The following is a 27,272-nucleotide window of genomic DNA, read 5'->3' as shown; positions in this document are numbered from 1 at the left end:
ATCTCAAATACTTCTTGCCTGAGTATCTTGTATCGTATCGCGATACACTGATTTCAGAGTATCGTTGCCCAGCCCTGCATATTGCCGCAAGGACTGCTTTTCAACAAGAGGATCAGCGAGCCGCTATGTAAGCGTCTACAATGTCTCGCGCCTGCGCGCGCTTCTTGTGGCACCGCGGCGCTCCTCGTGCACGGGCTCGAGACAGTGCGGCTGATCTGCGAGGCGACGAAGAAGTGTGTTCGGGAAGAGACACTTGTGTGGAACGCTTTAGCGGACTCTTTCGTTTATTTCACCTACTTTTCTGGGCACAAGTTCGCCCATAATAAAACCAGTGTTTGTGTGACCCCTCTTGCAATACGTTACATTCTGGTGGAGGTGCGGGGTATGATTGGAAGTCCCCTTGGCGCAAGAGAACGGAGCCCTGATCCTCAACGATTGGAACCTGGCGAACTGACTCCAGTACACCAGCGTTCAAGCCGCCGCCTCCGAGGAGACCCGCCTGAATTCGGACCGCTCCCCACTGCTCCGGCAACACAGGCAGCGTTCGCCGTCAACTCCAGAGCCATGGCCAGCCCGGCGGCATCATCGGAACTCATCGTGTCCCCACCGTGCATGCCTGAACCCTTCCACGGCGATGCGTTCGAAGATGTAGAAGACTGGTTGGAGCATTTCGAGCGGGTCGCAAAGATCAACGGCTGGGACGAGGCAAGGAAACTGGGCCGCGTGTACTTCGCGTTGGAAGATGCAGCGAGGGTATGGTTTGAGAATCACGAAGCAGTGATAGCAACATGGGAAGATTTTCGACAACACTTGCTCGCTGCGTATGCCAGCACCGATCGCCGAGAGAAGGCAGAAACCGCTCTCCAATCCAGGAACCAGCGCACTAACGAGAGCGTCAGCATGTATATCGAAGACATGTCCCGGCTCTTCAAACGCGCCGATGCGAACATGACGGAAGAGAAGAAACTGCGCCACCTGATGCGTGGAGTCAAGCAGGACTTGTTTGCAGGGTTGGTTCGCAACCCCCCACGCACCGTTGCCGAGTTCCGTGCTGAAGCCACGACCATAGAGAGGGCGCTACAGCAGCGTGCCCGTCACTACAACCGTGATGCCAGTAATGCACCAGTGGACGTCCTTTCGGTGAGCCAAGGCAGCAACAGTGAAGCACTAAGGGAACTGGTGCGATCCATTGTAAAGGAAGAGCTTCAGAAGCTTCTGCAACCACAAGTCACGCCCACAGTTTCTACCCTCGCCACCATCGTTCGTGATAAGTTCGGCACGCACTTCTTCAACCGGAACCTGAGGCGCAACCTATCCGGCTCGAACAACCGCTGCAGGAACGTCGTGTACCAACGTACGCGGACGCTCTACGCCAACCCGCCGTGCACAATGCTTCGTTCGCAGCCCCCAGTGGCCACCCATCGGCTTCGCACGGCTCGTCCTTTCAAGGAAAACTGAGGCCACGAAAAAGCGACGTGTGGCGCACACCTGACAGGACGCCGCTCTGTTTTCATTGCGGAGAAGCTGGACATCTTTACCGAATGTGCCCATATCGAAGAGTCGGTCTGCGTGGGTTTTCTGTAAATGCGCCATGCCCGCGTAATGGTGAAAGACCCATTGAAATACAAGATTACCTGTCGAGGCATCAATTCCCAACGGCTAGTTTTCAGCACCAGCCAAGGTCACCAGCACCTACTCGTTATCGATCGCCAAGCCCCCGGCGTTCAAGTTCCCCATCTTCAAGTTCACCAAGGCGTCGTTCGATGAGTCCGCGGCAGGAAAACTAAAGCCAGCGACCTGGGGAGGCAAGGCCGCTGATGTTCGACAAAGCGAAGATCCTCCGTCAAGGCCCCAACGCAGCAGCGATGAGCAGAAAACGACGTCCACGATAAGTAAAGAAAAAATTTCTTCAGACTTGCGCGTTACGGTGGACGGGCGTGAATTGAGCGTTTTGGTAGATACTGGTGCCGATTATTCAGTCATAAGCTATGCGTTCGCAAGGGATCTAAAGAAAGTTTTGACGCCATGGAGTGGACCACAAATACGTACAGCTGGGGGCCACCTTATAACACCTCTGGGAAGATGCACTGCGAGAATCGAAATTCAGGGTGCTACTTACGTCGCTGATTTCATCGTGCTTCCAGAATGCTCGAGAGACGTAATACTCGGGATGGATTTCCTGCTAGCGAACGGTGCCATAATCAACCTTCAGAATTCTAGCGTTTCTTTCTCGACGAAACTGGCGATAGACAAGAAGGAAGTAGAGAGCACTGCATTGCGGGTTATCGATAGGGACGTAACCGTGCCACCACGATGCAGTGTGCTGGTTGGCGTAAGAAATGACGCATTCGTCGATTCCGAAGGTATAGCGGATGGCAACGTCGAACTACTGCTAAAGAAAGGCATTTGCATAGCTCGGGGCATTATTCACTTACGTGGTGGGTGTGCCAATGTTTTGCTCACAAATTTCCGAAATGAAATTCAGCATGTTGCAAAGGGCACTGCCATCGCCTTTCTACACAGTTTTACTGCAGCCACAGATTTATGTAGCCTGGTGTCAGCGCCACATGCTTCGGAAACTACGCATGATGTGGGAGCAGCAGTTTCGATCAGCCGAAATCTATCGCCAGCCGAAAGGAAAGTCATAGAAGACCTTATAAGAAATTTCTCACAGTGTTTTTCCACCTCGTCAAAAGTACGTCGCACGCAGATCGTTAAGCACCGAATAATAACGGACGACGCAACTAGGCCAGTATATCAACACCCGTACAGAGTTTCACCAAAAGAACGAGAGGTCATAAAGGGTCAAGTGCAAGAGATGCTGGAGGACGATGTCATACAGCCGTCCAACAGTCCGTGGGCATCACCAGTAGTTCTTGTCAGGAAAACGGACAACACGTTGAGATTCTGTGTTGATTACCGGAAACTTAACAGCGTGACAAAGCGGGATGTATACCCCTTGCCGCGTATTGATGACACATTAGATCGGCTACGGCACGCGAGATATTTCTCGTCATTGGATTTAAAAAGCGGGTATTGGCAAATTGAGGTGGATGAAAGAGACCGCGAAAAGACTGCTTTCGTAACCCCGGACGGCCTGTATGAATTTAAAGCACTCCCATTCGGCCTCTGTTGTGCGCCGGCGACATTCCAGCGCATGATGGACAGTGTCCTCTCGGGCCTCAAATGGCAGTCATGCTTAGTCTACTTAGACGATGTTGTAGTATTTTCTGCAACGTTTGACCAGCACGTAGAGAGACTACGTTTAGTGCTTCAGGCTATCCAATCGGCCGGCCTGACTATTAAGCCGGAAAAGTGCCAGTTTGGATTTGAAAAGCTGCTTTTCCTGGGTCATGTAATCAGTGCTGAAGGTGTCGGTCCGGACCCCGACAAGACTGCGGCCGTCGCACAATTCCCCAAGCCGAGAGACAAGAAGGAGGTGCGTCGATTTCTGGGCTTATGCGCTTACTACAGGCGATTTGTGGAAAATTTTACGAAAATTGCCGAACCTCTAACCAGACTCACAAAAGAGGAGCAACCATTCATTTGGCATACGGAACAAGAAGCAGCTTTCAATGAATTAAAGAAACGTTTACAAGCCCCGCCGATCCTCGCTCACTTCGACGAGACCGCGGATACCGAAGTCCATACAGATGCAAGCAATCTTGGTCTCGGCGCGGTGTTGGTTCAATGGCAAAATGGAGAAGAGAAAGTAATAGCTTATGCCAGCCGCACCCTCTCAAAAGCTGAAAAAAACTACTCCGCGACAGAAAAGGAGTGCTTGGCAGTAATATGGGCCATCAGCAAGTTCAGGCCATACCTCTACGGAAGGCCGTTCCGCGCCGTCAGCGACCACCACTCACTTTGCTGGCTGGCAAGCTTAAAAGACCCGTCGGGGCGACTTGCGAGATGGAGCCTCAGACTCCAAGAGTACGACATTACCGTTGTGTACAGGTCTGGAAGGAAGCATAACGATGCTGACTGCTTATAGCGCTCGCCACTGGACTCTACTCCTTCAGAAGAGGACGACTTCCCATTCCTTTGTCTGGTGGAAGCTTCGGATATCGCCGAGCATCAACGAGCTGACACAGAACTGCTCCCATTGATAAAGTACCTCGAAGGGCATGACTCCCAAGTTCCAAGTGTATTTAAGAGGGCATTATCCTCATTCTGTCTGCGTGATAATGTACTCTACAAGAGGAACTTCGGACGCAACAAGGAAAAGTTCTTACTCGTTGTGCCGTTAGCCATGAGGCATGAAATATTAGAAGCTTGCCATGATGAACCGTCGTCGGGCCACTTGGGCGTCAGCCGGACATTCGCCAGAATTCGCCTGAAATATTACTGGCCCAAGCTGTTAGCATCGGTGCAGCATTATGTGAAGACATGTCGCGAATGTCAAAGGCGCAAAACGCCACCTCTAAAGACGGCCGGCCTTCTCCAGCCCATAGACCCACCTGAGGCTCCATTCCGGCAAATTGGAATGGATCTTCTTGGGCCGTTTCCAATGACATCCTCAGGGAAGAGGTGGATTATCGTCGCGGCCGACTATTTAACACGGTATGCTGAAACTGGTTGCCTTGAGAGAGGAACGGCAGCAGAAGTTGCCAAGTTCTTCGTTCACAACATAGTTCTCCGACATGGCGCCCCAACGGTAGTCATTACCGATCGAGGAGCAGCCTTCACATCTGAGTTGATGCAGTGCTTGATGATGATGACTAACACCAGTCAAAGAAAAAGCACTGCATACCACCCCCAAACGAACGGGTTGACGGAACGTCTAAACCGCACCATTGCTGACATGTTGTCGATGTACGTGGACATGGAGCATAAGACGTGGGACGAAATCCTGCCTTACGCAACTTTCGCCTACAATACGGCTCTACAGGAGACCACTCGCGTCACACCATTTCAGCTGGTCTATGGCCGTACGGTCACTACAACACTCGACGCCATGCTACCAGTCGACAACGACAATTATGAGCCATCCGACATTGACGACTTCCTACAAAGAGCTGAAGAAGCACGCCAGTTGGCGCGTCACCGAATACGTCAACAACAATCCAAGGACGCGAGCTACTACAACCTGCGCCGCAGAGAAGTGAAGTACCAGTCAGGCGATCAAGTATGGGTATGGACACCAATACGACGCCGCGGGCTGTCAGAAAAACTCCTTCGACGCTACTTTGGTCCATATAAGGTTCTCCGCCGACTAAGTGACTTAACTTATCAAGTAATCCCCGAAGGACAAGGGCGCTCAAGACGGAAAAACCATGCAGAAGTCGTACACGTTGTCCGCATGAAGCCCTATTACGAGAGATAATGAAACATAGCACCCCCCCTTTGGTTACCACCCCCAATCGCGCATCGGGCCGATGCGTATTTCGGAGGGGGACTAATGCCGCAAGGACTGCTTTTCAACAAGAGGATCAGCGAGCCGCTATGTAAGCGTCTACAATGTCTCGCGCCTGCGCGCGCTTCTTGTGGCACCGCGGCGCTCCTCGTGCACGGGCTCGAGACAGTGCGGCTGATCTGCGAGGCGACGAAGAAGTGTGTTCGGGAAGAGACACTTTTGTGGAACGCTTTAGCGGACTCTTTCATTTATTTCACCTACTTTTCTGGGCACAAGTTCGCCCATAATAAAACCAGTGTTTGTGTGACCCCTCTTGCAATACGTTACAATATCAGTAAAATTGACTGAGAAGGAAAAGAAGGTGGCTTTCGCCTTCGAGTCGTCCCGTGTGACTTTTTTCCCCTGTTTCTATCTGACTTCCACAAGCTTCTTTCTACGGCAAGGTTTACAGTGTCCCGTGACGTAGGCGTATTGAAACTTCTATTAAGATGTCTCACGCACGGGTGCACCTCGCGTGGCTTACACACCGTACCTTTTATGCCGTAGTTCCCCCGTGTTTGCTGCTGCTGCCGGCTTAAGAAGCAAAACGCGTGTACAGCTTTTGAAACTGTACAACGCGCGCTGCCGGCGTGTCACGGTTGCATATCCACTGCCGGTTCTACACACCGCGGTGAAATAGAGATAAATAAGAGAAAATAAAAATCGGGTCAAACTGAGGCCAAGTCTTGCTACAAACGCACCACTTGGCGGCGACATTTAGCACGTATGGCAAGAAGCCATGGGCCGCGGGCTGTGACGGCGCTTCGCAATCGCTCGGAAGATTTTGCGGGAGGCGCGAACCGGCGATGTATAATACCTCGGCCCGCTAGCGAAGCGCGGAGCTGAGGAAACGGCGCTCACCCTTCAAAGGCCCGACTCCGCAGATGCATGCTGCGGCCAACCGTGAAATTCAGAGAACGAAAGCGATACGAAATAAGAAGCGTAGATATATAAAGAACAGCCGCCGAAACCTTCAAGGTTGAGAGGTTCACGCACGCGTGAAACGCTTCCGCTTCACCCTCCATTGATCACCCGCATATACACTTTGGGGCTCTGTATAATATTGTATAGTTCTCGTATTAAACTGGTTAACCATTACTGTGTTTATTAAAAGTCGTTGTTAGTCCCTAACTCGCAACGAAAATGAAGAGCGAAGCTCGCAAGAATGAACCTGAAGGCACCGGTAGTACTACGCCGATTGTACTACGGTTACTGGAGGTAAACGCCTCTGTGTGATAGTTAAGACGCGGACGCCACCGGCCTTCGCGACGAATATACAATGCAAAGCTGACCAACTGCATACTGCAACTGAGGAACAAGGTGTTGTGCCACAGTTCCTGCCCTCGAGCAACGCTTCTCCCCACGCGAGGACTGGCTAGTCGCCAGAGTTTTTACGAACTCTTGTTTCCTCCACCAACGTCATTTCGCTACGGTTCCGGCGAAAAGGTCCATCTTCGGCGGATCTGCGCCGGTCTACGACGAACTGTCTGTGCCCCATTCGCGCAGGTGGAATTCCCCAGACTTCCTGGCTGTGGGAATCAGACTGTCTTCGACAGTGCGGAGTTGGCGGACGGTGTGGACCACGCCCCAAACACCGTGGAGAGGACAAGAGACAATGAACTTGCACATTATTTAAGAAGGCCGTGCCGGCCCCTTGTTAGGGCAGTCGCCCCAGCCGACTTTGTCGTGCTGGCAGGCTTTGCACGACCAAAAATTTACCTGCTATAAAAGTTGTTATCGTTTTACTAAAAACGATTGCCTCCTTGCTCTGCGTCTGAACGAAAGCTCTTCTTCGGCTACGACGGCTCGTCAGCCTTGCGCCCTAGTCGAGGCGCTACCATCGCTACTTAGCGAAGTTCACGACAGTGGTGACAGCGGCTGGGATACCACGACCCGTATTCTCAGCTGTGCACCAGAGAGGGACCCCCCTACTTCATAACAAAGGGCGGATGCAGGATTTTTCCAGGAGGAGTGTCAGCTTATGGAAGGACCTGATAGGTCCTCTTGTTGGAGACATAAGTTCAATAATTAAGGAGGGGGAAGGGCCAGGACATCAGGACATCCCCCCCATCCCCTCCTCTGGACGCCCCAGTGGTGTAAAGTACGACCACGAAAAAGAGATGGAGGTACTGATTTCGACGATTCGTTTTCCTGTCGTTTCCCCAAAGGTGAAGGGGGAGTGTGCGAAGGACATCGGTGCCTCCGACAAGTTGCTTCGCTGTCCATCTGAATTTGAACAGTTGCTTAAGTGCTCTCCCGTATGCTATCCAATAATTACACACTGTATCGAGGGCAAAAAAACAAAACGTACCAGTCATAAGTGGCCGCTAGTTCTCGAAGTGGTGCGATCTTGTACCCGTAGAAAATGTGAACGGTTCGCTTTCTCTCTCGTGGTTAATCTGAATCTCTCGTCAGCGAAAGCGCCATTCTGTCTAGTAACGTGAGGGTTATAAGACTTCCAGTAGAAAAACAACGCTAAAAAGACGGGACGAGGAAATGACACAAATCTTTCCTTTCCTCGTCCTCCTGTCTTTTTAGCACTGTTTTTCTGCTCGAAGTCATGAACCGTGTACTCATGTACCCAAGCGGCTTGCGTGCCCAAGACGTTGGGGCGGCGATACTGCATTTGCGCGAAGCCCCAAGTGCGTACGCGAGACCATAAACATCGCTGCCACCACTGACCTCCTAGTGGTGATAAGGTGTCCCTAGCAGGTCACGTCCGCCTCGAATCTATTAAGTGGCCATCCTGCGCCCTGTAGTTCGTCAGCTCCGAACTGATGCCTTCATTTGCTTTATATTAATGTCCTTAAGCTTCTACAACAAAGTATTCGCGTCGATTCGCCACCGTTTTCGAGAGCCATATTCGTATAATCGATGTTGTAGGCTTAGCGAGTGGAGATGGGCGCTCCCGGAATCTCGGAGGACATAGATCACATGTTTGTTAGATTTTTTTTTATAACACGAAAGTGTTTTACGCCGGGATCCACCAAGATTTCAGTGACGTATTTCCGTCACGGAAATGACGTGAAAAAATGCGCACGATCAGATAGCAAAGAAAAAAGTTCTTGTGCTATCTTGTGCTATTTCTCTGTGGAACAGAGCTTTCGCGAGTATCCTTGATCGCTGTAATTGGTGTTATTACAGTCTTCTCTTTATGGACTATGTGACAGCGAGTGGCCGGCGCTCTCTGAAGGCATCGACGATGCTCTTAAACTTGCGTAACAGTGGCAGAAACAACCTGACGCTTTCGATAAAAAGCCGAAATTTTCCTAATTGTCGCTTCTGACGTAGACATTTACCATATCCACATTAGAGGCCAGTTAGTGTCGTCTGTATATGTCAGCTGCGAAAGCTGCAGCGTTGTTCGGCAACGCCGCTAGTTTTTCTGCATATGGCAAGGAATCATAGTTGCGCAAAGGATTGCGGTCTTGCAATATGATACTGTGCGGCAAAGCCAACTTTTGTTTTTGCTGCGGCTGTATGCCCACAACAGCCGAAAGCAAGAAATGTCACGTAATTGATGGCAAGACATAATGATGTGACGTGCATGGCGGATGGCATCATGTTACATGAATGTTGTGCATGGATGACATGATTTGCCTAAATTGTATCGAAACATGACATGAATGGCTTACCATGAAAAAAGAATTAAGGATGAAATTCGGCCTTGTTTTTACTATACACTGCGCGCAAGTATAGATCAAGAAACACGCGGACAGGGAGAAAATGTGGCACATGTACATAGCGCGCGTGTATAGTGTTCTTCCTTTGTCCGCGTGCTCTGCGTGCTTTACATGCACCGCATGGCGGGCTTGATGTTAATTGGCACGACATCTATCACACGTTGTGGGTTACCAGTATGGGAATGCCGCCAGAGGGACGCCGTGAAACAGATAGACGACGACGAAGTGCGCGTGTGGTGCGTGGCGCGGGCTGGTGCTCGGGCGACACGCCACCGGGCGCTCCTAGACGTGGCTGGGCGTGGCTGGCGCGGCCGCGCTGGACTGTCCGAGTTCGGGCAGTGACAGCGCAGACGTCGTCGCATTCCGCACGAACACCCCACGTTGGGCGCCAAATGTGGGCTCAGAGACAGTGGTCGGTCTGAGCTCTCAGAGAGAACACGAAGGCGACAACAAGCAAAACACCTTTACTATAAGGTATCTGAAGGTCCAGGGCCGACCTACGGGCTGTGCTGGCAAAGGGAAGCGCACGAGACGAGCGTGAGCACGCCCTAGGCCTCTCTTCATCTTTTAACTGCGGCGCTGTTTAGGGGCTACCACGGGAGTTACTGGAAGCGTTTCATATCAGGAAGAGAGGGGTAGGGTGTGCCAGTGACACATCGATGAAGCTTTGGAAGGCAGAAACTGAATATCTTGATAATTTTTACTGAAGTGAAAACGTCTTAGTGACAATGCACTTGATTTTCTGAGCATGTGTGGTTTCTGCATATATTTGCTGGCGAAGCCGCAAGTAAAGTTAGATGAAAGTAGCGCCCGTCCTGTCTCTCGTTCTGGTGAGTTGTAGTATTTTCGCGCACAAAATTTCCAAGCAGCTATGGACCATCTCGCCGAATTTCAAGTTTTGTTAAACCATCTTTCACAGAGTGGTGCTGGCTCGATCTTTTTTTCCATTGCCGGCTTGACTGCATTCGGCGCCCCCTCAATGTATAAAATATATGCGTGAATGACATGACAGGATTGACTTCAATTACGGATGATGACTTGACGTGCGTGACAATAATCGCGTAACATGAATGACGTCGTGGCATCAGGGGCGGCGCTGACTGGAGAAGGGCGGGAAGGGTGGCGTAGCCGCTTTTTCTAAATTTTGGCCTGGCCGAATCTTTCTTTGAGAGATAAAAAAACAAAAAAACCCAGCGCGCCATACATTTCCTTTACAGTGGTGACTGTTCACTCGAGTACTGACAACGGTTTTGCCCGCATACAACGGTACGCATATTTCCCTATCTCTGATTTTTTTTATTTTCCATCCAGTGCCTCTTGTCACGTCGGAAAAGGTTCAAGGTCACCTCTATAAGCAGAGGCGTGCATGCACACACATGCACACACCTCGGTGCACGCGCTGCCAAGATGAACGCGAATTTGCCTGCCCGACTCGACTGCATTTTTTTGCCATCTTTCTTAAAGGTGTTTTCTTTACTGCTGCGCCAGTTTTCTTCCGGCGCCGCCGCGACATACGTGTTTCCCCGCTCGCATGTGCGATGCCTGGTTGAACATGCCAACCTCGACCTCCATGCCGACTGACATCAAGGATACCGCGTTTTCGCGTCTAAACCTCGTTCCATGCATCGTGTGCAGCACTATATGGCTGCATTAATATCTACCGCGCGCGCTTATCTCTTTATTGTTACATATGAGCGGGATTCACTCACAAAAAAGGAAAAGAAAAATTGAGAGGCCTGAGCGTAACACGCAGCACAGTCACAGCGAAAGCTGAAGGAGCGGCCTTTCTAGAGCCCCTTGCAAACTCTCATGGGGCAACTACTGCTAGATCACTTGCAAGGTGTACCCACTAAGCCATTGATCGTCATAAATTTGTGAAGTAGAGAAATACCCACTATGCCATTATTCATCATTCTGCGGGCATGCAAGGTACCCACTTAGAGTCTCTAAGGCATTTTTTTATGCGCACATTGTTGATGCTGTGGCGGATGACGATGAAGAATGAGATGAGAATAACGATAGAGCTATTCGAACAAGGCAGTGTATACTAAACAGTTCTGATGGACTGGGCCAAACAAAGCGCATACATTTCCTTAGCATGCCTTACACTTTCGGAAGTTTAGTGCGTAGGCAGTCAGTGTGGTGGTCCCAAAGCATAAATTCGTTAAAAATGACTCCCAGCTAATAGTTACAGGATGTATTTCAATGACAGAGTGATTTAAGTGTAGGAAGTCACCGAGGTTACACGGTAAGGATTTTGGGCGGAATAAAACAGCTTTTGTTTTAGGGGAGTTAATTAATAATGCCTATATGACCTTTGTGCGAGAACATGAAGGTGGCGTCGGCACCTGTATTTTCACGGTGCACGTTTTCTCGCTTACCATGCCTCTTCTCAGGGCCAGCGTGGTGCGTTTGGTATCGTGAAAGAGAAAGCTACTAGTACGAGATAAACCTTTTTTTTCTTAGAGTGCCTTTAACTACATTCGAGCACACAGCGTTAAAATTCACGACACGTCCCTGCGAGTAGTAATGACGTCATGACTCCCTCGGAAGCTGATGACGTCGCTGCGGGAGTTTTCAAAGCGGCGTCTTCGGCGGTCTCCCGTTTTTCTTTTTTTTTTTATTTGGTTTTTTTTTCACTTTCTTCATATCTTGCTTGTCCAGCCTCCTCTTGGTGTAAGAGTGCCTTTTCAGGTGTTCTGTAAAGGTAGACTATTCGCCCAAATCAACTATCTTTCTCTCTCTCTCTCTGTGTGTGTGTGTGTGTGTGTGTGTGTGTGTGTGTGCGTGCGTGTGTGCGTGTGTGCGTGTGTGTGTGCGTGCGTGCGTGCGCGCGCGCGCGCGCGTGTGTGTGTGTGTGTGTGTGTGTGTGTGTGTTTGTGTGTGTGTGTGTGTAGCCTTAACGTTAAACAGATAATTGACGAACTTGAACGTAGTCGGACGTACACATAGCTGACGCACCTGGCTCAGGCTTGTGCAACTCGGTGCATCGACTCTTTCCCATTTAGTCATTGAGTATTTACACATAAAACAAAAGCACCCCAATTGTTCTTACCAGGCACCGAAATCTGGGCACGCCCGTATGTATTTCTTTTGATCCTCGTGGAAATTGAGTCGCACACACCTGCACAATGTGGTGAGAGCTTACGAAGATTTCGGTGCTATATGTTTGTGCTTTCGTGTTTGCATTCGCAATGTCTACACAAACGCGGAAACAGACGCAAGCGTACACAAATACGCGTGCACCGTTAAACAATTCCCTCCCGTGCACCCAACACGCGCTCTTGGCGTGCTAAAACACACGCGGAAGTTCGTGACAAACGTCACTTTCAGTCGAGCCGACGTGAATAAATGGTTCGCCGATAGCCGAACGACCTTTTGGGAAGAGCGCTCTACGTTAAGAATCAGAACGTTCCCAGCAGTTGTAGTTTTTTCTTTCTGTCTAAGGAAGAGAAAAAGAAAAGGAATGTATACGTATGTAGTCAACCAAAAGTTCTGTTATTCTACAAACACAGAAAGCACAGTGAGGAACTGTAGAAGGCAGCAAGAACAATAGCAAGAAAAGTGACGACAAAAGCTCCAAAGGCAGAAAGTAAGAAGAAAATTACACCATCTCCCACAAAAGGGGACCATGAGGCGATGGGAAGCCGGAGCACTTGCACGATCGCGTTCCGTTGGCGTTCGTTGGGCATGCTACCGACCTCGGGCATGCCACCAACCTCGCGTCGTGGAACGCGAAGAGGAACACTACGCGCTTCGTGTCTTCCCTCTAGCCTGGCCACACAGGGCGAGCGGGGAACGCGGTCGACAGGCGCGCGAGAGGGAGGCAGCGTAGGAGAGGAGAGAGAGGGGGAGGGGACGCGCATGCGCTGGCGCTCATCGCGGCGCTGCGCAGGAGAGAATTTTGGCATGTCGAGCCCGCATTTCAGAGGAGTCAACCGAAGCAAGCGCTGGACTGAACGCGCGCAGCGCTCTACCACTTGAAGGAGAGGAGACTAGAGGAGGAGAGTAAGCGAGAACGCAGGAGAAGCGCAAGCAGTTGCTGGTAGAGAAGTGGAGAGAGTAACGCGCAGCTGTTGGAGAGAGGGAAGGAGGAGAATTGCTCATGTGTAGTGTGAGTGCGGACTACCAGGCCGCGGGACATACCCCCGAGCAAGAGATGCTTCGCATCTAAAATGTGGTTAAAGTGATAAATTATCACGTAATCCAAGCATAGCCTTCAATGCTTTATCGATAGTCACAAGGCAAGGTATACTGCAATATATGAAAGTACAATCACATAGCCAGTATGTGCCTCTGCTTCAGTCTTCTGCCCAGCGCAGAATAAAAATATACTGTCGTGTATGCATACTACATCCTAATATTCTAGGGAGGTACTCCCCCCCCCCCCAAAAAAAACAAAAATAAAAAGAATATTGGCGAAGCTTGCACAAAGCCGCACAAGCCTTGAAACAGCGAAATTGGACGATTCTGAAGAGTAATCTGGTTGCTTCTAGGTCGCTGCTAAGCCTTAGCTAGGTGATGCTAGGTTGTTTCTACGTTGATTCTCAGCGCAGTGAGGTTTGAGTTAAACCGCAGACAGTCACCGACACGACACAGATGTCCAAACTTCAGAGACAGAAACTCGCGGTGAAACCAAGCGGTCGCCCCTTTCATGGATATACGGGCATGTCGTCGTTGGCGTAGGCCTTCCATCGCTTCGGGGTCTTCTCGCAGCCGCCGTTGCCTTTCCCGTTTCCTAGTGTTGGGCTAACTGTTTTCTTCCTTTTTAGTGGACCAGTGGTGAGTAGTGGGATCTACCGAATTTCTGTGGCACATGCCCGTTTATGATAATGATAGTTTTCTGATACGCCGCACAAATTTCTGCGGCACGTACCCGTTTGTTGGGCTAACTGTTCTCTTCTTAATTTTTTGTGGACCAATGGTGAGTAGTGGGACTTACCCAATTTCTGTGGCACATACCTGATAGGCCACACAGGACAGGATAGGCCGCACAAATTACCGCTGCCTTTAAAGAGCTTCGTTGTTAAAAGAGAAACGTTGGTGCGTGTTCATACGAGCCGGAAGAAAACCAGATCATGAACACATCGTTACGTGATCGCTGTTCAAGGGAAGTTAGAAAAATCAAATCCCTATTTACGAAAAGGCTACGTGGTGCTCTGTGGACGAGTCTGTATATAAGAGAGATATGAGTTATTGAAATAACACTCAGAATTTTCGTGGGTGGCCCCAGAAAGGGCGTCACTAATGGTCGGTACCTGTCTAAAGAAGCATGACTGTAGGACAATATGGCCTATAGTCATGCTGTTCATGCTATAGTCATGCTGTTCAGGGGTGTCGCTCATTTGCCTGTGGATATACCTTCGCACGTGGGTATTGCTGGGAACGAAGAGGCTGACCACCTCGCTTCAATTTGGGCCCACAACGAGCGCGACTGCCAAGAAATTTGATGCATTTGACAGCGCTCGTCTGCTGATCCGCCGACACCTCCTAAACAGCATCCCGACCAGCGCGTCGCAAGCAGATCATTCCCTCCCCGCATTCGTGGTCGTGGGTTGCCTTGTCGTGACAGAGCACTCCTTATATAAGCTCTAAGAGTTGGCTCTGTATTAGTGCGCGAACGATTATATATTCAAGGACGTGTGGACAGTCCGTTATGTACATCTTGCGGCTCCTGTGAGACACTTGAACAACTAATTTAGAGTGTCCCACATTCGTTATGCAGCGGACACTGCTCATCAAGGAATATGGACTTATTGGACTTAAGTGCACCACCACTGCCTGCTTGCCTGTTCCCGGGAGGATGCGCTACCTGGCGTGACCAGGCCCATCGAGCCCTGCTCACTTTCATGAACAAAACCTATTTGGCCTCGCGTTCGTAGACATTTTCCCATGTGACTACTTGTGTCCCCGTCTGTGTTATTGTTTTCTTTTGTTCTTTTCTTTCGTCATTCTTTCCGCTTATTTTCCTCTCCTCTACGTTCCCCCCTTCCCGAAGGAGATGCAGGCGTTGGGCCCCTTTAGGGGGCACTTGTCAGCCTAGTTTCCTCCCTATTCCCGTGTCTTCGTGTTTTTTTTTTTTTGTGTGAGCGTGTGTATTCAAACCACATAATAATAATAATAACATCTGGAGTTCACTGAAAGAGAGCCCGATGGCATATGTCATCGCCGGTGTTTCAAATTTGTTATGGCATTGTGTATTTAGTGCAATAATGGCATGGCACAGCAAAGGATATCAGAATAGTCTTTTAGAGTATAGGCTTTCCAACGACCCGTGCGCAAGTAGTCGCGCGAATTTTAATGTGAGGAATAGAATGAACAATTCTGTAGTCGCACAATAAGTTAGTTGGGATATGAATTTCTAGTGGTGCGATGCTTAACACTTGCAACACCACAGTCGAGCTTCACGTGCTGTTGAATCATCAGTGAAAATGAATTTAAAGAAACATTATTGACAACTAGTTCGCCAAGGTATCATATTATTTGCGCTCGAAGGAATCATCATATGTTTTATTGCGAATATTATAATAATGTCCGCTGTATGACCAATCCTTACATTGTGCAGACACTTAGTTATAGGCAATTCCGCTGCAAAATTTGCTGGTCTATAATGCAACCTACCTGGTCCGCAGCGCGTTCCCGTTGGCAAACTTCCCGAACTCTACAGATATGGGTTACGAACAGCCCCAATGCTTCTTTTAGAAAAATCGTATTATTGATTCTCTTCGCGATTCCGCCTGTAATCACATTGTTGAAATGCCGTCAGCAAACCCACCCGAAACAGCGAGCCATCACACGTTGATTTGTGGTTGTTGCAAAAAGAGATGCACGTTATGGCCACTAGCCACTTTAGGCTAGTGGTCCCAATAATCCTTGTATATGCATTTATATTCACGAAAACAAAGTTTCATTGATTGATTGATTGATTGCTGCATTCCTCACAATTACGCGGCCGTCCCGTTTTTGAGCTTCTTATGCACAATTTTACGGATGGGTTTCGATGCCGCCATATTGGGCTTTTAACCTTACCGTTTTCTATCTTTCTAACAACTAAAATAACAGTGCTACGGTAGACGCAAACGCGTGAGAACGGTTTGGCTGGTGAATTCGAAGTTTCATGACCCTATTAATTCCCGTCACGACATGCAGAAATAAGGAAACATTCGTTTACCAGCACAAAGTGGCGGCGCCCACATGTCTTACGAAAATCGTCCATAACTGATAAACCCTTCTTTTGCCCATGCGTCGCCTTCTACACGATGCGTCATTCGCACCACTGAATTCGCCTGTACGCAGTGCGCGGTTGCGTTAGGTATATTGGTGTCATTTTTTTACACGTCGCATCACTGCACTGAAGTCTTACGCTCGACGTTTAGAGAGGAAGCGAGGGAAGTTGGGAGCATCGTTACAAAGTACCCACATCACTCGTCCACTTCGTCGGCGGTGGCACTATATAGCGAGATATTCGCGCCTTAACCCCAAAAAAGGTGGCAAAGAAAAACACTTAAGAACGAGAAAGCTGCGGGCTGAATGAATTAGTGACTGATAGACTGCCGCAGCACAAGCGTTGGCGAATCTTTAATCAGCGTTTCCTTTCTCTTTCGTTTCCGCTTCGCGCACGAGCACTAGCGCGCGAACTATTCGATTGCGAAATTCACGGAGACGGAGTGGCGGGCGAAAGCGAAGACGTCGCCTTGAGGGAAATCGTATATAATGGCGGAAGTGTCGGTGAAGAGGCACTCACTCTTCGTTCTCTCGAGCAGCAGCACTCGGAGCCCCCACCGACCCAGCCACCATGATCAAGGTTCTGGTAGGTATCGACATTGGATTTTGTCATATCGTTCATCCGTCTTCCCGCATTTCTCGCTTCTTGCTAGCGAATAGCGTCTCTTCCTCTACGGTATACATTGCGTTACATCCACCTGTTGATACGAGTTAGTCGAGTAACTCGCTAATCCATTTAGCGGGGCTCGTCGGTACTGACTAATAATGAATCCACAATGGCAGCGAACATACACTACACAGGCTACACAGAACATCGTTCTGTGCAGTCTGTAGTGTCTGTTCGCTAGTATTTTGGATTCATTGAGTCAGTCGAGAATCGCCAATAAGTCAGGCGAAAAATAAAGCCATCGCGGCTCTAGGGTGATTTTGGCGAATGTCAGCGATAGTACTCAACGCCTAGGTGATGGTTTAGTTCCGCTACAGTAGTCCCTATACACAAATCAGGCTCAAAGCTAGAAATAAGTAACTACCGCCTAGTGTCGCTTACGAGCTCGTGCTGTAAAATATTAGAGCATATAATTTTCAAGTCCATAATAACTCATTTAGAAACAAATGAGCTCCTTTACAAACATCAACATGGTTTCAGATCAGGTCTCTCAACTACAACCCAATTAGCTGAATTAACTCACGACATAGCCAATGCAATTAACGAGAACAGTCAGTTAGATGCCGTTTTCTTAGACTTTTCTAAAGCGTTTGACGTTGTTCCACACAAGGATTTAATAACAAAGCTATCGGCCTTTGGTATTGATGATAAAATAGTAGCCTGGATTAAGAGTTTTTTAACTAAACGGAAACAGAGGGTAACAATCGACAACCATCTATCGCAACCGCTTGATGTTTACTCTGGAGTACCTCAGGGATCGGTTCTTGCTCCACTTTTGTTTTTAATGTTTATTAACGACATTCAATTTTCTGTTAATAACCCTGTTCAAATGCGACTATTCGCCGACGACTGTGTCGTGTACACAGTCGTACACAATTCAGACGATCAAGTTAATTTGAACAATTCATTGCAAATGATTTATTCCTGGTGCAATACTTGGGGCATGAAATTAAACACAACCAAAACTCATTTCATTTCATTCACAAATAAGACCAACCCCCTTAACTTTACATATACTATAGGAAACACAACTATCCACAAAAGTGACCAAGTAAAATACTTAGGCGTTACTCTCTCATCGAACCTCAACTGGGAACCACATGTTTTAGCCATATGTAGTAAAGCCGAGAGGAAGCTATCCTTCCTGAGGAGAAAATTGCGCACTGCACCACCACACCTTAAACTTAATGCATACAAAACACTAATTATACCATGTTTAGAGTACGCCGACCTCATCTGGAGTCCACATCAAAAGCATCTCATTAATAAACTAGAAAGAATACAAAAATTGGCAGTTAGATTTGTATATTCTGACTTCTCGAGGCAATCCAGTTCTGCTGGCTTGCTCGCAAGGGCAAATTTAAAACCTCTTTGGCATCGCAGAATTATCTCGCGACTAAAATTTCTTTACCAATTATATCATGGTCAATTCCGCATATCACGATCTCATTACCTGCTAGACCCGCCTAAACACTCATTGCGACTGAACCATTCCAAGTCAATCCACCAACCTTTCAGTCGTGTTAACGCTCACAAACATTCCCTTTTTCCGTCAGCTATCCACCATTGGAATCAACTAGATAACAATATTGTGTGCTGTAACACCATTCAATCTTTTATGAACATAATACAGTGTGTCGAGTTTGAATTGTGATCTGTTGGCATTGCACTTTCTTGTTATTTCGTTATGTATTTTCTTTCGATGTTTAGTTTGTATTCTTGTATCCACTCTGTATTCTTGTATCCACTCCTGCATGGGCCGTGAAAAGCCTGCAGTATGTTCAAATAAAAAAAAAAATCCAGGGATCGCGAGATTTGAAAACCCATCATATTTCCATTTACAAACAAGGCGAGACCTTTTATCGTAGTAACACTTTTTATATATTTTTGTATTCAATACGTTCGTTTGAGAACATTCGTAGCAAGAAGCTGAACGCGGTTACTCACAACGACATTGACATCGCTGCACTTTTAAATCTCACTATTTATTACTATGGGTATCAGATCCAACAAATTGCAAGTCTTTCTTCAAAACCAATGTTAATTGTAGGTTTTCTGTTATTCGGAATACCATATGAAGTCTGTAGCTTCATTCTCTTGCATGGCCAATACAACGTTTCAGCAAGGTATTTTTGTACAATCAAAGATTTGTACGCGCGCCTTAGGCAAAGCTTAGTGTAATATGGATTGACGTCATGGGGTTGAGCCGATAGTTATGCAGCCCAATATACATGCCTGGTTGAGATATCGAAAACATTACTGGATTTAGTCATTTGGCTAAAGCCAAGTAAGAACTCCACTGTAACTTGTCTCGTATCCATTGTAGTCTGTGTTTAGCGAAACAGCTCCGACATTTAAGTAAGACGGAAGATTGGGGGAATAATTATAATATATAATTCGCGTTTTCCGTCCCAAAACCACGACACTATTAAAAGAGACGCTGTAGGGGAGGGCTCCGAAAATTTCGACCACCTGGGGTTCTTTAACGTGCACCTGCATTTAAGCATATGGGTCTCAAGCACTTCGTCGCCATCGAAATGTGGCCACCGCGGCCGGGGTTCGATCCCGCAACCTTTGGTTCAGTAGTAAAGCACCGTAACTACCGCGGTGGGTTGAGCGAAATATGAAGGCTAGAAGTAGTGACAAGTCGCTGAACAGGGAACGTCACTGGAGCCAGGGTTTCGACAAGACTTGCCTGACGAAGATAAGTCCTCTGTCGACAACTTCAACTCCAGCGACATTTCTTGGTCAGCGATTCCACGATATCGAACACGTACAAAGATGCATTCGGATACTATACAACAAAAATTTTCGGAACGAGCGACACAACCTTTCTCAGTTCGTTCATGTTATTTTTTTTCTTAATAACGGATTATGCTTGTTATTGCAGATCCTCCTCGCCGTGCTGGCCCTCTTCGCTGTCTCGTACGCTGTGGCCAAGCCACAGTACTACGTCGCAGACAGCCTGTACTACGGGTACCCATATGCCGGCTACTACGGCGCCTACTACCCTCACTACTACTACGGTCGCTAAGCCTGTTCTCAAACTCGCGCCCCGACATTTCATGGTAAGCAGGGCGCCTGGTCACTCCACTGGAGCCTAAGTAACACGGGCTTCTAGCAACTCTATCAATTCTAGACAGGGTACTCGTACTGAAATGTTTGTATACTCAATATAGTTAAGTCAGTGCAGTTTGGTTGTATTCTCTCTAGACGTCTTGGCTGGTCTGCAGAAACTAAGCGGAGAAAAAAAAAATAAGGATACATGTTTCTGAAGCCCGTTCTATTGGCCAAGACAGTACGGTTTATATTGTTCCAGTTTAAAGAAAGAGCGGTTCCAGCACGGGATAGAGGAAGTCATTGTGATCGAGGGTCGTAATAGTTTAAGAACGCCAAGGCTACGTTAATGAGTTCGTGCGATTAGGCTGCAAGGTTATCCTGGAGCCTACATGTTTCCAAACGTAATCTAAGGAAATATGAAGATTTGCAGCATTGAAAACACTACGTGCTTTCTGTTTGGCGGAAGCACATTTGACGTTGGGCACTCCCTAAAAGCTTTGACGTATTTGGTAAACAATCTACTCGATTTAACCACTCGACGGTTGCAAAAGTGTACTGCAACCTCTTGGTGTGAGGAGTAACAGATTGAAGAAAGATTGTGTATTGAGTAAAACGTTCCAGTTATGCTCCTCGAGACAAAGCATCGACACCATGCGATGCTAGTGCGTGTGAAAATAAATTCCATGCCATTCGTAAAGTTCATGTTTTCTCACGTTACTCTCTTTTTCAGGTCACTTCTCCGAAAGCAACCTCAACTCGCTAACACATTCTACTGTTCACTGCCTCTGGCACTCTTGAAGAAATGCCTAGTCATTCCGCCCCATTGATCTTCAAGCCACTCGTGCTCGGGCCCGAGCTCCCATGCTTTCCACTAGAACACATCCCATGATGCTCCCTGTTTTAACACCGGGCTTTCTTCAATCTGGTCACTTGGGTTTGAAATAACAATAAAAAACATTCTAACCATATTTTCATGCTTTTGAATCTCATTTACAAACTTCTAGAGCCAGAACGTAACGTAATTTTACGTGTTAGTTGATACAGTCCGATCCATTGTTAAAGGGAACGCAACCCTTGATTTCTGACATCGATTACTGCTGACATACAGCGCAAGAACACGAAGACAAGTTATTTATGTGTAAAGTGGTGTCTAATTGATTATATCAAGGGATGTTTTACGTAAGGGGCACAAAAATTCTTTAGTTGTGTTGCTTTTAATAATAGTTGACTGTTTCATTTTGCAATGGACCGGACTGCACATGCTCAGAAAGAAGAAAAAAAAACAGCACCAAAAAACACTCGGCCTTTTGCACATCTCGCCTTCACGAAATTTTAGTCCTCTTCCTATTGTTCTAGCCTTTCTCAAATTCAGTTATGACGCACGCTTCGTTCCGTTTATTACTATATGCTTGGGCATTATAGCCTAACATGCACTATCGCATGGACCTAATTACAAATGTCGTTGCTCTTGCACATTCCCGACTTTATCGTTAAAGTTTTTTCTGAAAGGTTTGAGCACGCCTAACATTCATGGGCATTTGTCAAGCCCTCTTGAGCGGAGAAGATAAAAGAGCATAAAAAAGGGCAGCACCACAAGAGGAGGAGGAGGCGCAAGAGGCTTCATGTTAAAAAGACTGGGCGTGCAAACACGGACACAAGAGAGAAGACACCACGAACGCACAAGAGGCCTTAAACTCATCTGCTACCGTGATCTGTGTATATATGAACTATGTTTCAAAAGCTTCATCCCTGATAGAGTTGTGAACTGGTTAATCCACTGTAATAGGTGCCAGAACTAAAGAATTACCTTGCGATGAAGAAAATCTAGGCGGCAATTGGTCAGGATAATGATTCATGGGCATAGGATACATGGTTATACAGGATTCCTGAAAGAGAATGCTGGTGTTTATTTTCTCTTTTTATTTTCTTTTTCGTCTATGTCTTTTATATCTAGCCTAGGAAGCTATGAGTGCGTCCTCCACTGTTCAGGCGACAGGTGCATTGGGAGGGTTGAGGAGCGTTCACACCTTCCGCCCCCTCACCGGAACCTTTAGAATTTGTACCTGTATATGCAACACACGCGCGCGCGCGCACGAACATACATAAAGAAAGCGAGTCGCCGAACCCCCATTCCCTATTCAGAAATAAAATTTTGGTTACGGCCCTGGAGAGGCGGGTGGCTGGAGGAGGAGCAAAGGGTCAGGATCACCAGCTGAAGTGTCCAACGACTGTCACTCGGCGTGCATCAAATAACCATATCACTTAAGCGTGATTGGGATGCGCTTGACATGTGTTCGCCCTTCGACACGGTGTCTGAGTTACACGCAGTAATACAGAGAATCTTAACCACGGATCGAGTCTTAACGGAGTGACAGACATAGCCTTTCGCTGGATCAAAAAAATGTTAGGCATAACGATGCAGGACAAGGAGACAGAGGGGGTGGTTTAGAAAGGAAACAAGGCTAGCCAGTGTACTAGTAAATATTAGGCGAGGAGTGTACGATCGTCACATATTGCCAGTGTGGGGCCCAAACTAAAGACTAACAAGGAAACTAGAGAAAAGATTAAGGACCACGCAGCGTTAGATGGAAAAGGGAATGACAGACGTAACATTGAAAGATCGCAAGGCATCAGATTTGATCAAAGAAGAAACGGGGGTAATCGATATTCTAGTTGACAATAAGAGGAAGAAAATATTAGTCTGGGCAGCTCATGCAATGCGTCGTACACTCTAAATATTTTCACGCGTAGCAAGCGTGAGAGGGGGGCGTGTTTTTGCACGCTTGTTCTATGCGTGGTGTGCTTTCACGCTGAAAAAATCACGCTTCCTGAGAGTGACTTGCGGGATGCATAACGCTTGCGAAGCGTGAGTGGAGGCGATTTTTCGCACGCTTGTACTAAGCGTGGTGCGCTTTCACGCTAAGCGCGCCACGCTTGCCAACCGTGACTGCCAACCTTTTTAACGCTTAGAGAAGGTGTAAGAGAGGAGTTTTACTTACTTAATGCGGCGTCCTCCCGCTCCTTGAAATGCCTTTCTGACTGTCAGAAATCATCCAAAAAGAAAGCTCATCCAAAAAGGAAGATAATATTTGTTGTGCTGTATCGGTTTGGCGGCTTCTTGAGGAGTATACATACTGATGCCCGGCATTAATTAGCGCATTACAAAAATTAATTTTTCCTTTTCATCTTGCACATGTGCAAACTGTAGAACGCGACACTGCGAGAGAGTAAAATGAGCTTGCTGGCTGAAACATAAATATGTATTTCGGTTTATAGTACAGAGAGTAGGCTAGAAATAAGAGACAAGCTTTCATTATTTCACTGGCTACTCTTTCCATGTTGTACCCAACGGTACATATATACGCACAGCTCAACATCGGCAGTGCGGTTTCTATTTACGGTGCAGCTAGCAAGCTCGTATTACGCAGAACCAATGGAATGTTCCCATGCCCAATATGAAAATCGAAACTTGATTTTCGTAATTAGCTATTTAATGCCGGGCAACCAGCATATATATCCGCCAAACAGCCGCCAACCATCAACAAATACAGCACAACAAATATTATCTTCTCTCAAATTTATTTTTAAACACTTTCTGACAGTCAGAAACACATTTTATAAAGCAGGAGAATCCCGCATCAAGTAAGTAAAAATCCTCTTACACCTTAACTAAGCTTTAGGAAGGCCTCTCGTCACGGATCGACAAGCCTCACATCGCGATTGCGGCATTAGATCTTCGTTATACACCGTTCAGAATTTAGTAGTGTTAGGAGAATGAAGGCGTTCTCGATTGCCTCAAACTTTTATAAAGCATCTTCCACAGGTGCATCTGGCGAATCCTACAATTAAGCCTCTGATGTGCATGCATTCTTTCGAGGCGATTACTTATATATGCGGTAGTCCAGAAATTTGAGTGAGGAATTTTGCGCGGAGTGCTCTGACACTTTACATTTTGAATCAAAGATAAGGGGTTAAGTAGAACGAAATATTTACAAGAATTTAAATTTGAGTAAAACTTTTATTGACCATAACTTACAAAAACGCTTCTTTTTATGGAAGAGCGATCCAAGAAAAAAACACACAGGAACTGTAAAATAGGCACTAGATGAATTTTGGATGTCTCTTTAAGCAGCACATAAACTTTGATGTGTACTTAACTCAAACGAAGTGTAGTTTCGTGAACAAATACCGTAGCGTTTTCTGCGCTCATGGAATTTCGTCGATAACGGCACGTTTAACGACTGCTTGAACGAAGCCAAGCAACTGGCCAAAAGCAACCGGATACGCAAGGTCCTTGACGTAGTACACACACAAGCAAAGCACCAATGCTTTTTCTAGCGACGTGTTCGGCTGTAGCTTCAGGGTTTCGCTGGGCTCTTTGCCGCATACAAGCTCCTTCACGTCGCCCCACACAATGCACGGCACGGGCCAATAATGTCTGCGGGTGAAACCTGGCAAAGATAAAAAGGAGAAATTAAATTGGTACGTGATGGAATGAACCGTTGTCCAATTCCACTTGGTACAGAACTACAAATTCATGAAAATGATTTTGTCGACAAAGCTCACATTGCGACTGCGGCGTTAAATCTTCTGATACACTGCTGAAAACTGAGTATTGTCAGAAGAATGATGACGTTATGAATTGCTTCTGAAACTTTGGCTGTTAAAAAACTATTTTACTCACCTCTGAAATTAGGGCCATTTTCGCGAGCCTTGGCCTCAGGTACACATCCACCTCTGTGTACGATGGGTCCGCTAAGGATGACACTGTCGCCACTGCAGGCAGAATTTTGCTGAGGCTTTTGACATTCTCCTCGATAGTGCTTAAAAATATCAGTTCACTTTCAAAGGCAAGCTGAAAGAGAAAACGTGGAGTTAAACTTCATGAACACAAAATACAGCGCACAATCAGCAAAACTTCGTGGCTCTTTGTTGATTTAATTATAGTGGCATTGGGGGTCAGCAAGAACAGTACAAAGGGGTTTTGATGTCGTAAAGTCAAGTATAGTTCGTACACCGGCAATCTGTTTGAGCACGAATGAAAAAAAAAAACGTGAGTGCTCCAGATTACACTGGGCGCCAATAAAATCTTCTCAAATATGGCAATCTGAAGAAATAAAGAGGGACATAAGAAGGTACAGGACTGTCTTACCAGTTATTCGTTTAGCAGATAAGCCGGTAATACCGCCACTGGTGACCTGCTCCTCAGGATAAAGGATGCTTTTAAAAGTGCCTTCAGGCGGGGTGCGTCTATCCCGCTTTCAGAATGTCCTTCTTCATGTATTGTCTGCACAGATAAACAAATATAAATTTCACAGCGATAAATATAATTGCGGATGTAAGAGGAGTGCCTCTTTCTGAACCCCGTACACTCCAACAGATCTTGCGAGCTTTTCAATCAAAAGTTGTTCCCTTGATAAACGAAATGCGTTGGCAGAACCGTAAGTCCTCCTCGAGACTAAATGCAGAGAGGTTAACCATATGTTTGACATCCCGTATGACACAACTGCAAGCCCCAAAGAAGGAACATTGTGGTGCAACCGTTCATCCATAAAGAGGAACAGCTGCAGCAAAAAAAAAAAAAAAAGATTTGTGCCCGCGGTGGGAATCGAACCGCTGTCTTGTCGGTTGGCAGCCGGGTGAGCTAAGCACTCTTCCGCAATTATAGTGTTTGTGGAAGTAGAACTCAACTCGATTGTGAACGCGTGCACTCAGCGTGGTATCTCAGACATATTCATCCATTAGAAAAAAATCCGTTAACCTGGGGATCGTATACTGACCACATTTCACTGTGAATTTCAGAAACAGCATTCAAAATATCAGCTATTAGTTACACCACTGAGTACCATACGAAGCACTTCATTTTTCGTACTCGCGACAATTTTGGGCTTTTACAGTAAAAGGTGCAAGCTCGAATTGACTGTTTTGGCACGTATGCTCTACCTGAGGCGCTTACAAAAACAGCTTTTCTGTAATTCCGTATAATTTTGCTATAAGATCACAACATGACTGCAACAGAGCTCCATTCTTGCTGCCGCGACAGCTAGCATTACCGACCGCCGAGGCACTGGCTCCACGTAGTGGACCGTAAGGTAAAGTGTGTATGCTACCTTACGGTAACGCAAATATTAGGGAGTTTTCGAATAGGGGCCCCAAAGAAATAGCCTCAAGGCCGCTGCGCATGCGCGAGACCGAAACAGCTTCGGGTTTTGCGTTGGGCACGCTATTTCGCCAATTTAGCGGGAGTCCCAAAGCCTGCCCCAAAAGCTTTGCGTCAAACAAACATGACGGCACTCACTTCGAAGCGACGGCCCTCGGCCAAGACCACAGTGACCTGCGGCGATTTGGGCACTCCCCCTATTCTTTAGGGGGAGTGCCCAAATCGCCGCAGACCCTATTCGAAAACTCTAACTCCTGCTTGACCCAAAGCGAGCCCACGCAAGAGGCCTTGGGGCCCCGAACGTTTGGGGCCACTATTCGAAAACTCCCTATTAATTGCACACAAGTGCGACTTCACCCAGTAGCCTCAAATTCCTGAAGGTGACGCAATCGTATCTTTTTATAAAAGGCGAGGTTGCGGCATAAATAGTTCGCCTGTAACCAGAGCGGTCTCGTGGCAATAGCGGCTTCAAATAATACTTATGGACTCATGCGTTGCGCACTCACATAAAAAAAGCGAACTTCAGCCTTGATGTGCAGCAAAAACACACAATTTTACTGCGGCCTTAACGCGCTTGTTTTGCAGGATATGGCACAATTTTAACGCTTCGTAATGTACGCATCGACTACATGAATTTACGGCATACAATATATTTTTGGTCATTTTCGAGGCGCTCTGCGGAGGACGGAGGAAGCAGGCGCTGTTTATTCACCGCGCGAGGCACCAGGCGGCCCCTTTACCGGCGTTCCGCCTCCTGGCCCGAAAATGGCCACCGCCGCGAACCGCGACGCGGCCACGAAATTTGGCGTCGACAAGCCAAAGCTGACGAGCGCTAGACGCGGGGACCGGTGGATACCCGACGGCGAAGGAGAAACGGCTCACAGCCACGGCACCGAGAGCAACACTCCTTCCTTCTTTCTTGTCATCCTTCCCAGTCGATCGCACGACCCGAGTGAAACAGAAACTTTGGAACTGAATGCGACATCACTTTCTTTACTACAAATACTTTCATGAGCAATTACTCAAGGCAACCACGTCACGTCGCTACGAATCCGGCATCTAAAGTTAATGTCGGCTCTGATGTAA

The 27,272-nt window shown here is 47.4% G+C and overlaps 1 long non-coding RNA gene across 1 annotated transcript; it reads left to right on the top strand.

Annotated features, from left to right (window-relative positions):
* The first annotated feature begins 16,810 nt into the window (after positions 1-16,810).
* Positions 16,811-20,994, top strand: LOC119372052 (uncharacterized). Its single transcript, XR_005179416.2, has 3 exons — positions 16,811-16,885; positions 19,857-20,034; positions 20,757-20,994. It is a non-coding gene; the product is annotated as an uncharacterized LOC119372052 (long non-coding RNA).
* The last annotated feature ends 6,278 nt before the right edge of the window (positions 20,995-27,272 follow it).

This window comes from Rhipicephalus sanguineus, chromosome 10, assembly GCF_013339695.2.
Source record: "Rhipicephalus sanguineus isolate Rsan-2018 chromosome 10, BIME_Rsan_1.4, whole genome shotgun sequence".
NCBI lineage: Eukaryota > Metazoa > Arthropoda > Arachnida > Ixodida > Ixodidae > Rhipicephalus > Rhipicephalus sanguineus.
The sequence above is the reverse complement of the archived record's forward strand: the minus strand, read 5'-3'. Positions and strand labels throughout refer to the sequence as shown.